This window comes from Rhinopithecus bieti, unplaced genomic scaffold (assembly GCF_001698545.2).
Source record: "Rhinopithecus bieti isolate Rb0 unplaced genomic scaffold, ASM169854v2 scaffold_54331, whole genome shotgun sequence".
Lineage (NCBI taxonomy): Eukaryota > Metazoa > Chordata > Mammalia > Primates > Cercopithecidae > Rhinopithecus > Rhinopithecus bieti.
The window spans coordinates 782,913-795,128 of record NW_016821659.1 but is presented as its reverse complement, the minus strand read 5'-3'; positions in this window follow the sequence as shown (position 1 = coordinate 795,128).

Here is a 12,216-nt window from a genome sequence, read left to right as displayed (position 1 = left end):
AGGTCAGGAGTTCGAGACCAGCCTGACCAACATGGAGAAACCCCGTCTCTACTAAAAAAAAAAAAAAGAATAGATGGTGGCCTTTGGTAAAAAGATTCTCTCTGAGACCGTTAAAAGCATCAGACTTTAGTTTTTTTTTTCCTGAGTTGATCTTTCCTAGATTCAGATAAGGGAGGCATTACCCCCAAAACCAGGTTTGTTTGCCTGGCGAGTAACAAATGACTCTCCATGAGGATGCAGGTTTTGATCAATAAAAGTTTTATTACCTGGCTCAAGTAGGGAGGACCCTGGGCGTATGCTCCAAGGCAGTGTTCCCTGAGGGAGAGTGACAGGAGGGTTTCACAGGGCGAGGGAGGGGAGAGGATGCGTCCTCGCGTGTGGAGGAGGGATCCCAGAGGTCCAGGCGCAGTAACAAGAAAGGTCACTTGAGTTCATCTGTAAGTTGCTAGGGTCTGCTGGGAGCTGGTTTGAACCAAGTGGGTGACTGCATTCTAAACAGGGCTTGGAAGAAACAGGGTGCAGTGCAGGAGCCTGTAAAACAGGCTGATAGGCTGGGCGTGGTGGTTCATGCCTGTAATTCAGCATTTTGGGAGGCGAAGGTGGGTGGATCACCTGAGGTCAGGAGTTGAAGACCAGCCTGGTCAACATGGTGAAACCCTGTCTCTACCAAAAAATGCAAAAATTAGCAGGGCGTGGTGGCACGAGCCTGTAGTCCCAGCTACTCCGGACGCTGAGGCAGGAGAGTTCCTTGAACCCGGGAGGTGGAGGTTGCAGCGAGCCAAGATCACACCCGGCTCCAGCCTCGCACTCCAGCCTGGGTGAAAGAGCGAGACTCTGTCTCAAAAATACAACAAACAAAACAAAACAAAACCCCCCAAAAACAGGCTGATTGCTTCAGTTGATTAAATTCCTGTGATCCTTGGAGATGCCCCAACCCCCTCACCCCACACCCCACTTGCTTACAGGGACCTCAGAGAAAGCCTGGGCGTTGATTTCTCTAATGTAGATTTTCTCTCCAGGTGCACCTCTCCCTCACAAAAGGCAGCTTTTCAAAACCCTTCTTGTGTTTGCAGCCTCTCTGAAGAGCCATCTCAAAATAAGCCAAAGAGGTATATTTTGGGGTGAAATATTCTCGTTTCCTTTAGGGGGAACACAGACATTCAACCCGTAACAGAGACGGTCCCTGTCAATGTCATGTGTGAACAATCGGGAAGAAGCGGGCGGTGGGAGGCAGCCCAGGGCGGAGCGGCAGGCTGGAAACCCGGGATTGCTGGGCTGAGATCTGGCTGGGGCATCCCTGAGAGCAGAAGGCAGCTGGACCGCAGGAGGTCAGTGCCTGCCTGGCGGGGAGCCCCAAGGACACCTGTCTGGGCTAGCTGAGCGGACAGCATACGCCCCGGGAGGAGTGCAGGCAGGACTCCCACTGACAGGGCCTGCTTGGTAGGTGCTGGGCAAATAATTAGAGAAGGAATGATTACCCACCACGGGTTGTTGGGCTCTCCATGCAAGAGAAATTGACATGAGGCCAAACCAGTTTTCCCAGACGAGGCTTCATTAGAGCTTACGCTTGGTCATAAGGGAGGCAGCACTAGAGAGGAGAGACAGAGAGACAGAGAGACAGAGAGAGACAGAGAGAGTGACAGAGAGACAGAGAGAGAGACAGAGAGCGAGAGACAGAGAGACAGAGACAGACAAAGAGACAGAGAGACAGAGAGAGTGAGAGACAGAGACAGAGAGTGACAGAAAGACAGAGACAGAAAGAGACAGAAGGACAGAGACAGAGAAAGAGACAGAGAGACAGAGAGAGACAAAGAGAGAGAGACAGAAGGACAGAGACAGAGACAGAAACACAGAGAAAGGCAGAGAGAGTGACAGGAAGAGACAAAGAGAGACAGAGAGAGAGAGGGAGAGAGAGAGAATTTCCTGACTGACTCTCCAAAAAGAGCCAGTAGAGATGTTTTCATTAGACAAAGCGTAGGAGTTGACATCGGGGTAGGGCGAGCAGGCTGAGCCGGGCAGACTTCATAAGGGGTAGGGTGTGCAGGTCAGCATATTTGATTGCCATGGTTATCATGGTCAGGATAACCATGACCCATTAACAATAATGGGCCACCTGGTGGTCTGGCTGGCAGCAACAAAGCTTTAAATCAATTGTTCAGAATTCCTTCCTGGGATGGGGACACTGTGCAACCTTGGTTATCTCCTAAGGCCAGTTCCTGGAATTTTTTTTTTTTTTGAGATAGGGTCTTGCTGTATTGCCCAGGCTGGAGTGCAGTGGCACCATCATGACTCACTGCAGACTTGACCTCCCTGGGCTCAAGTGATCCTCCCACCTCGGACACCTGCGTAGCTGGGACTACATGTGTTTGTCACTACGCTCAGCTAATTTTTGTATTTTTTTGGAGACACAGGGTTTTGTTATGTTGCCCAAGCGGGTCTAAAACTTATGGACTCAAGCGATCTGCCTGCCTTGGCCTCCCAAAATGCTAGCATTACACATGTGAGCCACTGCTCCTGGCCAGAGCTCTTTAAGTAAACGGCATGGTTAAACATTATGGCATGCGTGGAGTAGTGGTGTGGGTTCTGTGATCCGTGGGAATGCTGCAGTGGGGCTGAGCTGAAGCCAAGTCTTATCTCTACTCTGTCTCAGTACTCTCACTCCAGCTATTACCGAGCAAATGGGCTTGCTGCCTGACCGCACAGAAGCCAACACTCCTGTTCCAGCTTTGAGAAAAGAAAAGCTTCATTGTGAGGCAGACCAGCAAGGAGACAGGAAGCACAGCTCAAATGTATCTGTCCAATTTGGGGTGTGGGGTGCTTTTAAGGGGTCAGAGGGCAAAGGAAAGTATTTAGGAATGTTGGCTTGGCAGGGTCTGATTGGAGGGCTTCAAATTTAACCATTTATGGTAAGGTATGTTGAAGCAGATTTTAGCCCCAGATCTTCCAGGCCCACGGACCCCTTGCTTTTAAAAGGGTTCCAGCGTTCAGGTTCTGGTCATGTCCCAGTCCTGTTGGTTCCGCAGGAAGAAATCACTGGTTCCGGTGCTGTTAGAGGTCAAAGCTTTTCTACCGTGCCCAGACTACACGACTTGCAGTTTTGGCTCGGTTATATCTACGAGGTAACTTGACATTCTCTTATCAACAGAGTAGGCTCGGTTTGGTCTGGTTCTGTGATTACGCCACTTCTCGTATCCTTTCAAATAACGATTTCAGGCCGGGCGTGGTGGCTCACACCTGTAACCCCAGCACCTTGGGAGGCTGAGGCAGGAGGATCACTTGAGGTCAGGAGTTCAAGACCAGCCTGGCTAACATGGTGAAACTCCGTCTCTATTAAAATACAAAACTAGCCAGTCAAGGTTGCGGGAGCCTGTAATCCCAGTTACCCAGGAGGCTCAGGCAAGAGAATCGTTTGAGCCCGGAAGGCAGGGGTTGCAGTGAGCCGAGATCGTGCCATTGCACTCCAGCCTGGACAATGGAGCAAGACTCTGTCACAAACAAACAAACAAACAAACAAACAAAACAAAACAAAAAACCCCAGCCGTTTCGTTACAGTTTGAGAGTCTGAGAGGCTGAAAGGATTGGGTCCTTTCTGTGTGGGTGTTGATTCACAGAGGTGACATCATTGTCTGGGGCCACTCTGGGGAGCTGGCCCCTGCAGTCCCTGAGGCTGAGTCTGGGTGTGAAAGGCTGGCTCTTGGCTGGCACACTGGGACCACTGTTCTCAGGCAACAGATGAAACCCAGCCAGTTGGAAGAGGCCCATTCAACCCCAGTGTTTACACATGAGGAGCTGGGGCCAGGGCTACAGGAAGTGACTTGCCCATGTCACCGGAGCTGGTGGCAGAGCCAGTGCTTGGCAAGGGATGGCAGCCCACAGCCCCAGGCGATGGAGGCACCCCATTTCCAGTGCGACTGCTTCGTGCCTGCTGGTGACTTGCCGTTTGGAACCTTCATTTGCAGGACAGAAGCTAAATCTGCGCCCTCTGCTGTCCTCTCCGAGGAAGTGCCTGTATTTGGTGAGAACTGGGGTGAGAGAGGCTCCAAGATGCTCCTTGGCAGAAGTTTCCAGTAATTGGCTGGGAGGAGGCTCACTCCACCTAAGCAGAAGCAGGCGGGGTAGGGAACACAGCGTGCACGAAATAGCAAATGCACACTGATTATTGAAAAGAAAGGAGAGGGGTGGATTTGGTGAGCTGGAGGTGGTCTCCTTGCATATCTGTTGGGATGTCTGCAGCCGTGAGCAACAGGAAACCTAATTCCAGTGTCCTAAACAAGGAGGCTTTGTCATCCCACATCACAGGCAGCCCCGAGGCAGGGCAACTCCGGGTCGACTAGTTTAGTAGCTCAATTTGGTACCATCAAGAATCATAAATCATGGATGGGAACGGAGGCTCATGCCTGTAATCCTGGCACTTTGAGGGGCTGAAGCGGGAGGATCACTTGAAGCCAGAAGTTGGAGACCAGCCTGGGCAACATAGCAAGACCCTATCTCTAAAAAAAAAAAGCATAAAAAATTAGCCAGGTGTAGTGGCACATGCCTATACTCCCAGCTACTTGAGAGGCTGAGGCAAGAGGATAGCTTAAGGCCAGGAGTTTGAGGCTGCAGTGAACTATGATCGTGGCACTGAAATCCAGCCTGGGTAACCCAGCAAGACCCCACACTCTAAAAAAAGAATCATAAGTCATACCATCACTTTGTACTCTAACAATTTATACAACTATAAATTATCGATGTACAATTTTAAAAAAACAGGAGGGAAAAAAGCCTCCTTCCCCTCAGCCATCCTCAGCATGCAGCCTGGCCCCACCTCCCATGCCTGCCACATGGCAGCTGCAGGCCCTCGCCGACAGCCAGCTCTGCCGGGAAGATTCGCTGTGAGTTTCTTTAAGAAACTATCCCCATCGACCGGGTGCCGTGGCTCACGCCTGTAATCCCAGCCCTTTGGGAGGCCGACGTGGGCGGATCACGAGGTCAGGAGATCGAGACCATCCTGGCTAACATGGTGAAACCCCGTCTCTACTAAAATACAAAATTACCCGGGCGTGGTGGCGGCGCCTATAGTCCCAGCTACTCGGGACGCTGAGGCAGGAGAATGGCGGGAACCTGGGAGGCGGAGTTTGCAGTGAGCCGAGACTGCGCCACTGCACTTCAGCCTGGGGACAGAGGAAGACTCTGTCTCAAAAAAAGAAAAAAAAAAATAGCTTCATGAACCCATGGCTCAGTTTATACCAATGATCATAATTATTTTCCATGCAGAGTCTGCAATTCACTCTAGCAATGGGAGTCTTCTATCTGTGGCTTCTTCGCATCCCTTTCCAACATTACCTGAGACAAGGAGAGAGCTCCCCTTCTTTCTAACACCAGCAGCATGTTCCAGGCTTACCTTACTTCCTGGGTGTCCTGACANCCAAGCGGGTCTAAAACTTATGGACTCAAGCGATCTGCCTGCCTTGGCCTCCCAAAATGCTAGCATTACACATGTGAGCCACTGCTCCTGGCCAGAGCTCTTTAAGTAAACGGCATGGTTAAACATTATGGCATGCGTGGAGTAGTGGTGTGGGTTCTGTGATCCGTGGGAATGCTGCAGTGGGGCTGAGCTGAAGCCAAGTCTTATCTCTACTCTGTCTCAGTACTCTCACTCCAGCTATTACCGAGCAAATGGGCTTGCTGCCTGACCGCACAGAAGCCAACACTCCTGTTCCAGCTTTGAGAAAAGAAAAGCTTCATTGTGAGGCAGACCAGCAAGGAGACAGGAAGCACAGCTCAAATGTATCTGTCCAATTTGGGGTGTGGGGTGCTTTTTAAGGGGTCAGAGGGCAAAGGAAAGTATTTAGGAATGTTGGCTTGGCAGGGTCTGATTGGAGGGCTTCAAATTTAACCATTTATGGTAAGGTATGTTGAAGCAGATTTTAGCCCCAGATCTTCCAGGCCCACGGACCCCTTGCTTTTAAAAGGGTTCCAGCGTTCAGGTTCTGGTCATGTCCCAGTCCTGTTGGTTCCGCAGGAAGAAATCACTGGTTCCGGTGCTGTTAGAGGTCAAAGCTTTTTCTACCGTGCCCAGACTACACGACTTGCAGTTTTGGCTCGGTTATATCTACGAGGTAACTTGACATTCTCTTATCAACAGAGTAGGCTCGGTTTGGTCTGGTTCTGTGATTACGCCACTTCTCGTATCCTTTCAAATAACGATTTCAGGCCGGGCGTGGTGGCTCACACCTGTAACCCCAGCACCTTGGGAGGCTGAGGCAGGAGGATCACTTGAGGTCAGGAGTTCAAGACCAGCCTGGCTAACATGGTGAAACTCCGTCTCTATTAAAAATACAAAAACTAGCCAGTCAAGGTTGCGGGAGCCTGTAATCCCAGTTACCCAGGAGGCTCAGGCAAGAGAATCGTTTGAGCCCGGAAGGCAGGGGTTGCAGTGAGCCGAGATCGTGCCATTGCACTCCAGCCTGGACAATGGAGCAAGACTCTGTCACAAACAAACAAACAAACAAACAAACAAAAACAAAACAAAAAACCCCCAGCCGTTTCGTTACAGTTTGAGAGTCTGAGAGGCTGAAAGGATTGGGTCCTTTCTGTGTGGGTGTTGATTCACAGAGGTGACATCATTGTCTGGGGCCACTCTGGGGGAGCTGGCCCCTGCAGTCCCTGAGGCTGAGTCTGGGTGTGAAAGGCTGGCTCTTGGCTGGCACACTGGGACCACTGTTCTCAGGCAACAGATGAAACCCAGCCAGTTGGAAGAGGCCCATTCAACCCCAGTGTTTACACATGAGGAGCTGGGGGCCAGGGCTACAGGAAGTGACTTGCCCATGTCACCGGAGCTGGTGGCAGAGCCAGTGCTTGGCAAGGGATGGCAGCCCACAGCCCCAGGCGATGGAGGCACCCCATTTCCAGTGCGACTGCTTCGTGCCTGCTGGTGACTTGCCGTTTGGAACCTTCATTTGCAGGACAGAAGCTAAATCTGCGCCCTCTGCTGTCCTCTCCGAGGAAGTGCCTGTATTTGGTGAGAACTGGGGTGAGAGAGGCTCCAAGATGCTCCTTGGCAGAAGTTTCCAGTAATTGGCTGGGAGGAGGCTCACTCCACCTAAGCAGAAGCAGGCGGGGGTAGGGAACACAGCGTGCACGAAATAGCAAATGCACACTGATTATTGAAAAGAAAGGAGAGGGGGTGGATTTGGTGAGCTGGAGGTGGTCTCCTTGCATATCTGTTGGGATGTCTGCAGCCGTGAGCAACAGGAAACCTAATTCCAGTGTCCTAAACAAGGAGGCTTTGTCATCCCACATCACAGGCAGCCCCGAGGCAGGGCAACTCCGGGTCGACTAGTTTAGTAGCTCAATTTGGTACCATCAAGAATCATAAATCATGGATGGGAACGGAGGCTCATGCCTGTAATCCTGGCACTTTGAGGGGCTGAAGCGGGAGGATCACTTGAAGCCAGAAGTTGGAGACCAGCCTGGGCAACATAGCAAGACCCTATCTCTAAAAAAAAAAAAGCATAAAAAATTAGCCAGGTGTAGTGGCACATGCCTATACTCCCAGCTACTTGAGAGGCTGAGGCAAGAGGATAGCTTAAGGCCAGGAGTTTGAGGCTGCAGTGAACTATGATCGTGGCACTGAAATCCAGCCTGGGTAACCCAGCAAGACCCCCACACTCTAAAAAAAGAATCATAAGTCATACCATCACTTTGTACTCTAACAATTTATACAACTATAAATTATCGATGTACAATTTTAAAAAAACAGGAGGGAAAAAAGCCTCCTTCCCCCTCAGCCATCCTCAGCATGCAGCCTGGCCCCACCTCCCATGCCTGCCACATGGCAGCTGCAGGCCCTCGCCGACAGCCAGCTCTGCCGGGAAGATTCGCTGTGAGTTTCTTTAAGAAACTATCCCCCATCGACCGGGTGCCGTGGCTCACGCCTGTAATCCCAGCCCTTTGGGAGGCCGACGTGGGCGGATCACGAGGTCAGGAGATCGAGACCATCCTGGCTAACATGGTGAAACCCCGTCTCTACTAAAAATACAAAAATTACCCGGGCGTGGTGGCGGCGCCTATAGTCCCAGCTACTCGGGACGCTGAGGCAGGAGAATGGCGGGAACCTGGGAGGCGGAGTTTGCAGTGAGCCGAGACTGCGCCACTGCACTTCAGCCTGGGGGACAGAGGAAGACTCTGTCTCAAAAAAAGAAAAAAAAAAATAGCTTCATGAACCCATGGCTCAGTTTATACCAATGATCATAATTATTTTTCCATGCAGAGTCTGCAATTCACTCTAGCAATGGGAGTCTTCTATCTGTGGCTTCTTCGCATCCCTTTCCAACATTACCTGAGACAAGGAGAGAGCTCCCCTTCTTTCTAACACCAGCAGCATGTTCCAGGCTTACCTTACTTCCTGGGTGTCCTGACATCTTGTGTTGACACCCTTCCAACAAACTCTGATTTCCTTTAGCGGAGAACAGCATAGTGGGCCCAAATCTGCGTGAGAAGAAAAGTGTTCCTCCCCTCTGGAAGATGCAGCATTCAAGACATCGTCATGGAAACACAGACCAGACCCTCACCAGATACCAAAGCTGCTTGGACCTACCTGCCTCCAGAACCGTGAGAAATACATTTCCATTTATTATAAATGACTCAGCCTCAGGTATGCTGTCATAGCAGCACAAAGGTAAACAAATATAAGTAAATACTGTTTCAAAAACAGTAAAAAGCAGGAGGAGTCCTAGAAGCCCAGAGCGGGTGGACAGCCTTACAGATGGGACCTCCCTGGTGCCAGCTATTAAGTCACGGTCTCTCAGCTCCAAACCCACCTACTCTTCTCCACTGGGCAATGCGGGGTCTGGCCCTGCAAACCATACTTCTGCCTTGCCGGACACTCCCTGTTAGGCTATCCCAAGAGGCATTTGAGGGAAGCTGTGGGGCAGGAGGAAAAGGGACTGGACCCTTCCTGTCTGCTTCCCACCCCGAGAGCGTGCCCTTGCAACACTTCCTCACCCTGGCATTGTCAGTTCCTTCCCGCCGCAGCCGTTTACAGATTTCCCGACACTCGCAGAGCCCTCCTCATTGTGCTCCTTGAAGACACCAGCACCAGCGGAGCTGCGGGGTCAGAGTTGTAGCTGTTCAAAGTCTCTAAATCTTTCTGAGTTTCCCAGCCCTAGAGGTGGTGCTTGCTTCCAGCCACTGCTACTTCCCTGATACCTTAGACTTCCCGTTTTGTCCTTTCGGTGGTCAAAAACTCTATACCTGTAACAAGTCTTTTTTATTATTATTATGCTTTATGTTCTAGGGTACATGTGCACAACGTGCAGGTCTGTTACATATGTATGCATGTGCCATGTTCGTGTGCTGCACCCATTAACTCATAATTTTATAGTTAATTCTCTGTTCAAATCACAGGTTCCTGTCACCTGGCTAGACTCACAGCATACAACACCCATCCCTATTTTTGATAGGAGATGACTGAGACCAGAGGGAATCTTTTTTTTTTTTTGAGAAGGAGTCTTGCTCTGTCTCCCGGGCTGGAGTGCGGTGGCCAGATCTCAGCTCACTGCAAGCTCCGCCTCCCGGGTTTATGCCATTCTCCTGCCTCAGCCTCCTGAGTAGCTGGGACTACAGGCGCCCGCCACTTCGCCCGGCTACTTTTTGTATTTTTTTAGTAGAGACGGGGTTTCACCGGGTTAGCCAGGATGGTCTCGATCTCCTGACCTCGTGATCCGCCTGTCTCGGCCTCCCAAAGTGCGGGGATTACAGGCTTGAGCCACCGCGCCCGGCCCAGAGGGAATCTTTTAAGGCAATGTCATTGATTCAGTACTTTCATTTATCTGTAAGAACAGGGAGACACATGATTCCCCTAACTGGGCTTCCATTTTGACAGAAAGTAGAGGTTCTCATGTGTTTTGCCAGAGACACCCACTGGGTAGCCGAGTGGCTCAGCCTCAGCAGATGCGATTCCTCTTCCACAGTGGCCACATTTCCTCTGGGCGCCATGAGATTCTCACTGTCTTTCCTCCTGATTTCTCCTTCAGCTAGAAGAGGGAGGTCAGCTCTGTTCCTTCACCTTTCTCTTCTAGGACAGTCCGTTTTCTGGTTCTGAAATTTTTTTTTTTTTTTTTTTTTTTTTTTTTTTTTTTTTTGAGACAGAAGCTCACTCTGTTACCCAGGCTGGAGTGCAGTGGCACGGTCTCATCTTACCGCAACCTCCACGTCCTGGGTTCAAGTGATTCTCCTGCCTCAGTCCCGCAGGTAGCTGGGATTACAGGCGCCCACCACCATGCCAGGCTAAATTTTGTATTTTTAGTAGAGACGGGGTTTCACCATGTTGGTCAGGCTGGTCTCGAACTCCTGATCTTAGATGATCCACCTGCTGCTTCAGCCTCTCAAAGTGCTGGGATTATAGGCGTGAGCCACCGCGCCTGGCCCTGCAATATTTTTATTTCTGAGGAAGTGTCATTAGATCTCACTTGAGGAACCCAGTTGTAAATGAATCCTGCTCATCCTCATTCAGGGAAAACTATCTCTGATGGTAACAAAAAGATTTTGGCTGGGCACAGTGGCTCACAACTGTAACCCCAGCACTTTAGGAGGCCGAGGCGGGTGGATTGCTTGAGCCCAGGAGTTTGAGACCAGCCTGGGCAACATGGCAAAACAAAACCCCATGTCTACAAAAAATTAAAATATTAGCCTGGCATGATGGCACACGCCTGTAGTCGTAGCTACTCAGGAGGCTGAGGTGGGAGGACTGCTTGAGCCCCGGAGGCTGAGGCTGCAGTGAGCGATGATTGTGCCACTGCACTCCAGCCTGGGTGACAGGGCAGGACCCTGCCTCAAAATAAATACATAAATGCATAAATTCTGTTTGGAAAGGCTGCTGTGAACTTGGGATTAGAACACCTTGAACAACTTGCCCCCAAGCCTTCTGAAAAGCAGGGAAATCTGGGAGACTGTTCTATTTCCTTCCTGGGGAAATAAAATCAGCTTGTTTAGCAGCGCCTCCGAAGGAAACTTTCCAGCCACCATCCCGACGGAACAAAGGACGTTTATGTTCATTGGAAGTGCGACCGTCACTGCCCAGTGCCACTCCGCACAAAGTCTGAATTGTCACAGCAGAGATGTGGGGGGGATGCCATAAATGAGAAGAGACGTTGAGTCTAGAATGAACAGAGTGTTGAGATGTCAACCCATTGACAGAGTCACTGCTGGCAGTTCCACCAGAGAGACACAAATACGATATTGTTCCATTTAATCTGATAAAGGTTTTTCCCCGCTGATTTGAGGATTTACTCGTGTGGGAAATCTTACAAAGATATACAAAGGAAAAATCACAACCTTTTATTCCATAAGTCATTTTTATGGAAAATATAAAATTCAATGAACTCAGGACTGTTGGAAGAATCCAAGGAGAAGAGTTCTGGGGACAGTTCATCCCAAAGGGGAGCACTTTGTGCCTAGTCAGACGTCCACAGTGCATCCAGCACACATGACATGCCGCCAAGCAGACAGTCTCTGCTCTGCTTAATAAACAGAATCATTGCTGAGACACAGGACTTTGATCTTGAATCAGAGGGTCTTGGATCCTGGGATCTTGGTCTTACAGAAAAAACAATGTGTAGCAAATTTTAGTAGGAAGCAATGAACTTCTGATTTGCTTCAGCAGGGGATTAAGAAAAAGCATAATACGTCTACAGAATTACGGGAGCAGCTCTTCTAGAAGACATTCTTTGATACTTGTACAGTTTCAACTTTCTCCAAAGCACTCCAGTCCACATTAGGCCTGTGAAGCAAGCAAGGCAGGGATGATTATTCCTGTCTGGTGATGAGGCAGCGGAGGCATACAAAGGCTGGTCCAGCACTGCACTGCTAGGCACTTTTAAGAGTACCTAGTGGCCGGGCGTGGTGGCTCAAGCCTGTAATCCCAGCACTTTGGGAAGCCGAGACGGGCGGATCACAAGGTCAGGAGATCAAGACCATCCTGGCTAACACGGTGAAACCCTGTCTCTACTAAAAACTACAAAAAAACTAGCCGGGCGAGGTGGCAGGCGCCTGTAGTCCCAGCTACTCGGGAGGCTGAGGCAGGAGAATGGCGTGAGCCCGGGAAGCGGAGCTTGCAGTGAGCTGAGATCCGGCCACTGTACTCCAGCCTGGGCGACAGAGCGAGACTCCGTCACCAAAAAAAAGACAGAGTCTCTCTCTGTTGCCCAGGCTGGAGTGCAATGGCATGATCTC